The 5,994-nt window shown below is 35.3% G+C and overlaps 1 long non-coding RNA gene across 1 annotated transcript; it reads left to right on the top strand.

The window, feature by feature from the left end:
- Positions 1 to 2,465: 2,465 nt before the first annotated feature.
- LOC139867154 (uncharacterized) lies at positions 2,466 to 5,603 on the top strand. Its single transcript, XR_011765765.1, has 3 exons — positions 2,466 to 2,635; positions 4,704 to 4,769; positions 5,269 to 5,603. It is a non-coding gene; the product is annotated as an uncharacterized lncRNA (long non-coding RNA).
- The last annotated feature ends 391 nt before the right edge of the window (positions 5,604 to 5,994 follow it).

The following is a 5,994-nucleotide window of genomic DNA, read 5'->3' as shown; positions in this document are numbered from 1 at the left end:
CCATTTTCGTCCACGAAGTGATGGAATCGTTTTCCAATCCTTCAAACTACGTATGCGCATGATGAGTGAGAGAGTCGGGGAACAAGTATATGTGTACTATATCTTGGCCTACTCCTTGCTGTTTATAGGAGTTAGATAGAGAGATGAACTTGTCAAGGTTAGAGTTGAGGTCATCACTCGATAATTCCTGAGATTGACAACTATTTTGGATGACGTTTTAACTCGAATGATGTTCCTTATATCTCGGGGAATCTGATTGTCCTCCTCGACCTTTAATCGAGGGTTTGGTATTTCCGACAAGAGTAAATCATAGCGCCATTTCTCCTATCTGACCAATCACGTAATCCAATAGAATTTTGTTAGCTAGATCTTTCCGTAACCCCCATATCAGGCTACACGTTAGGCACACTCTTCGGAAATCAGTCTAAATACCGCGAGCCTCGACCCTTGTACCTACCTACAAACCATAATATCACCCTTATCTTTCCGACTCTATATTGATTACCTCGATCGGACACTTACACAGTACACTTCAAGGCAGAGTTTTCGAATGCCAAAAGTAGACCTGGACCTTACACACACTTTAACCTCTACTCTCAGTCTTCATCGTCTACCACCAACTAACGTTTGAACGCCCACAATTGGACTTGGATTCCTAACACACTAAGCAGCTGAAGAACTGAGGATGGTAACTACTTTTCCTGATATTGAAGAGGCCTCCACTACGACCAATGCATATCGAGTGACTGGTACCGCCTCATCATTCCATACCTCTTCTCAATCCGTTTTTGTCGTTATTTCTCTCAAACATTAATCTTTTTTATCTCATCAAAAGACATTACCGATCACCTTTCAATACATTGATGTGAACTACCATCTCTTCATATCCCTTGAGACACACAATTTCAAATGTCTGCACTAATCCTTCTTGACTAAATACGAGTTTTTATCTAAGATGCCTTAGACACCTTATTCATTCTAATTATTCATTTACTTACTCCCCAAACAAAGATCCCATATGCTTCCTTCACATTAATCACTTATATAGTTCGTCAATCTTTCCGTGTTTGCCCTTGAAACTTCATGATTACAGAGTATTTTCAGCAAATTTAATCAGTTTCGGTAGTAATCATTCTGATTCCCACACGGGCATTACCAAAACTTAGAGTTTTCTATTTGGTGACTCATGCATAACTTTCGTTTCTATAGGTGTACATTGTTGTATTTATTCTGCATTCTGGCCTTCAACAACACGGCTTCAATTCTACATCCTGCGTGTAGTACGTCTAGAGAACTAGATAGAGCGATCACATTATTTTGACTTTATGGAGTGATGTTGGGATGGAAGTATGATTTATTGTAATATAATGACGCCTGATCAATGTGGTTATACCACAGTAATTCATGCAAAAGTTCTAGTGGGATCGTGAGGGTGATGATGCTTAACCAACCTTATCACAACCACTTACCATGTCACGTTACTCCTTTAATTCCTCTATTGTCATATGAAAATATTAAGACCCTAGATGTCACACCATTCAAGGTCACACCTTTCTTATTTTGCTTCCTTGTCATATCATCCTTATGCTTTGGGTAGTTTATCCGAAGATATTCATCTTCAAAGGAATACAATATCACATTCGCTCAACTTTAACAATGAACTACAAGATGCTCAATTTGGCTACATCGCGGACACTTTTTTCCTCATTACACTTCTTCGAGATGTCTTCTCTCATATGTTTCCACATATCAAAATTGACTTCTCCCTATTCCTCAATGGCAAGGAACTCTACTCTCATTATACCAGCCTTTGCAATGGGAGTGTGCCTTTCCACAAACATTTTCGTAAGCCAAGAAGTCAAGAGACCTAAGTGGAGAATTCATGATACCTTTAATGTATGACACTCGAAGAAATGCTTAGCATAAGAAAACCTTATTATTCCCCTTGATGTGTAGATGATAAACTTTATTTCATTAAAGAGCCCGTAGAGATTATAGACCGTGAGGCCAAAAGACTCAATCAAAATACTAAACCTATCGTCAAAGTTTTGTTGGAACACTCGTCGAGGACTCGAGTCATGGAGGAACATGAAGATTAAATGAAACAAATGTATCCTCATCTGTTTTCTGACGCAACACCAACCAAAGGCATTACCTAACGAGACAATTTATAACAGGTTGGTACTGTAACGGTCTTGATTTTTGCAAACTTAAATATTTTTACATGTTAGGATTTACATGGTCTCGATCTCCCGTAATTTATAATAGTTAACGTATCACGATTTAAATGCACCGAGGTTTAAACGCATTTTAACATAAAAGTTTTAGAATTAAATTTATAAAAAATAAAAGTTTCATGGAAGCCTATGGAAGGCTTAATGTGGCCGCCCACATTCTAAATCCCTAACCTAAGATTGTTTTGTGGTATAAATAGAATTTAATTAGCTACTCTTTCCCAACACTAGCAAATATTGGCCACTCTTTTCCCTCTCCCTCTCTTGAATTCAGAAACCACCACTAACCCTAAAATCACCATTAATTTTCTAAACTGATCATCAATTCAACTAGATTATTGGAAGCTAGTGATCGTGTGTTCATTCTTTTCAAGTGCTTTTTCGATATCTTCCGTTAGACTGTAAGGAAATTCAAACCCTAGCTTTTATAATATAATTTTTATATTCTCATTTGTCACAATTAAGGGTTAAATGAAGTATGTGATTAATATTTAAAGTGTGTATATGTGTTTCTTTTGTTTTGTGTTGTTGAAATTCGTAGTGGATTTTAATCTGACTATTCGGACTAGGAGAATTCTTATTATTTTTATATGATTTTATATTTGAATTCTACATCAAAAATGATTAATTTAAAATATATGACTTATTACGATGAATTAGTTATGAATTTTACAAAGTACGTGTGATTTGTTAAAACGATTTTGGACTGTTGTGTCAATAAAATGTGATTGTGAGAATTCAACTTAGCGTCTGGTTATAAAATATTACACGTTATAGGAGACTTAAATGGTTAAATTTCTGATTGAATTGAGTCCTTTGTGGTTAAAACACAATTAGTTATGTGTTTTGCAAGTTATACATGTTCTGCTAAAATATTTTCTGACCTCCATGTCTATTTAATTCGGTTGTAAAATATTGGTATTGAATTTGACAATAAGTTTTTTGGTCTGAAAATAATATTTAAAAACACAAGTTTTCCAAATGGTATGGCGTCTTTCTGATTTGTTATGATTTAATTATGATTTTTCTAAAAACGAGTTGTTACAGTTGAGTCTAATTATGGAAACTAATATTACTTGATTTTTATGAATTACTGATAACTTTTATGGGTCAAGCGAATTTTGTAAGTCAATGTCATATGTCATATGAGACTTTATTAATAAGATATATACTTTATATATGTAATTTATGATTTTATACGAATTCTTCTTTGGCGAAAGGTCACGTTCTAACGACTGTTGAGTGTTTAATTTATTTAAAAAGAAACTACTATGAATTAGAAGACAATGCTCTATTAGTTAGAAAGCTATTTTAAAGGTCTATCATTCTGAAAAGTTTAGTCAATTAATATTACTTTGTTATTTTTTAGCTATAAACAATGAAAGTAGAGACTGTTACGAACACTCTATTTTTTAAAATGTCGTTTTAATAGGAAATTTCAACTTATGATTCGTTAGCTAAACCCGAGCAGTTAGGTGTTTGTAAATGTGAAATGGCTTGACCTATAGTTATATATTTCATGTTGAATAAACTTTGACTGTAACAGACAGAAACTTGGGCTAGCAGTAAGATTTCTATTTTGCCATTAGGTTTATGTGTGCATTATTATATGCTTATTATTAATTAAGTATGTGGTTAAGACCAGTTTGTGACAAGAGTCACAGAACAGGTTCGTTTGTTGAAATTGGACTCCGTTAGGGCTGCCCAACGAAGTACAAAACATATCACATAACTGATAAATACCCGTGTGTTGTGGCGTACGGGTTTTAAATCCTTTAAGTGTATATAATCTGCTTCATATCTTCATTTCTTGAAACTTCTAAAAGAAAACCCGTACCTAGTTTGTATCACCTCAAACCAAAGGTAAATCTAAGTGTGTAATTGGATCAAGAAGCTTTAGAAACTGTTATCTTGCATCTTAGTGATCATCAAACCAGGTTAGTATGTTTGAATCTGGCTTTGATTCTTTGTGCTTATATTAGCTTGAATCTAGTGGTTTTGATGTTGTTTGTGGCTTGTTTAACGATCTATATATGTAGTATGTACTTCGTGAGCTAGCAATTTTCCAGAAACATCACAAGTAGTGATTTATGGGTTGAAACTCGTCAAGTCAGCTGCCTTTGCTGTTCTTCATCACTCTCATGAGTGAGCATTCACTCGTACAGTTGAGGTGGTCAACCGCATGGTGAACCGTGCGAGTGGGTGAGTATTGTGACTGTTGTCTTATTTGAGCTGACCTGTACAGTTGAGCTGTGACTCGTACGAGTACGTGTTGATGTTGTTGAGTTGGATGATTGGTTAAGGATCAAACATACGAGTGAAGGGTCAATCGCACGGGCGTGTGAATGTCACTCGTATGGTTGATAGATCAGTTGTTTTAGTGCTTAGGTGTTTATATATTGATGTTGATGTTTTATTGTTGGGATGATATCAAGACTAGATTTTTGACTGTGTTATGTCTAATCTCAGGTGGAAAAGATAAAGAGAAGGCTCAGAAAGATTAGACCTTTGAGAACCTTCAGTTGCTGGTAATTAGTGATTGGGTCTATCTCTGGATGGAGTTTAAGTAGCATGTCATGCTACTATGTCGTATTGTATTACCATGCGTTTGTGTGTTGTTATTACCGTGTTTAGATAATAGTTGCCATAATTAGTTAGATAACACTTGTTGTTGTTATGTGATCCTATGTGCGAATTGTGTTTGGCATCAACCAGGTCGGGGAGGCTGGGGACTTGTAACCAGGCCTAAGGAGGTTAGAGTTCGTATGAGGTCAACCATGCCTGAGGAGGTTGGGTTCATGTCCTGTTGATTGTGTATTGATTCAACAGGGAAGGACTATCGGTAGACACTAGTCCGATCAGCTAGGTGTCGTGTGCCCGTACAAGCCGTCGATCTTCGTATTGTTTTTTCTTGTATGCTACTTGTTTATTAGCATGTTGGTGATGTTGATTACATGTGTGGTGCTTATGCGATATCTGTTGATAGTATCCATTCACTTAGCGGTACGCTAACCCCCACATTCCTCCCCTGCAGGTCTAGGTACTGATGTTGGGACCGGGTAGTGATTTTGAAGACATGTTTGACGTCGCTGACTTTGATGTGAACTTAGTATTAAACGTTTTGTAATAAGTAACGCTGTGGTGTATTTATAAACTTAATTATGTGTATTTATGTAAAGATGTAACTAGTGTTGTGTTTTTAATAATCAAGCCTTCCGCTGTGTTTTTAAAAAAATGATCGGTGTTACATTGACCGAACCTATCGCTCTAGGTTGAGTAATTTGGGTCATTTGTTTACACTATTATCCGTGTAATTTTTGTTGCGAACCGTAAGGTGTATTTATAGTATCACTTTTAAACTTTTTACAATTTTTGGATGAGAATACATGTTTTTTTTTTTTTTTTTTTTTTTTTTTTTTTATAGAAACAAGTACAAGAATATATAATATTTATGAATATTATATTAATGAGTTGAAACCACATATCCTTTAGCTTGGTATTTGTTAGTTACGAGTTCGTAAGCCCGAATACTATTGATAGATCTATTGAGTTTGACAACTTCGTCCGAGTTAGTCATGCTAACATTCAACAGACGTATAATACTTCGTAATACTAGCACTTTGGTTTGAATGTACTTTACAAAGGGTAATATTTATATTGTTAAGCATGGATACTGGGTGCTCATGACATATAAACATTTGAACTGTTATACTAGAACTAAATCTTGTAGTTCAGTTTATTTATCATATGTGATATAAAC

Source organism: Rutidosis leptorrhynchoides, chromosome 9 (assembly GCF_046630445.1).
Source record: "Rutidosis leptorrhynchoides isolate AG116_Rl617_1_P2 chromosome 9, CSIRO_AGI_Rlap_v1, whole genome shotgun sequence".
Classification (NCBI taxonomy): Eukaryota; Viridiplantae; Streptophyta; class Magnoliopsida; order Asterales; family Asteraceae; genus Rutidosis; species Rutidosis leptorrhynchoides.
Note: the sequence above shows the minus strand (reverse complement) of the source record. Positions and strands in the feature narration are given on the sequence as shown.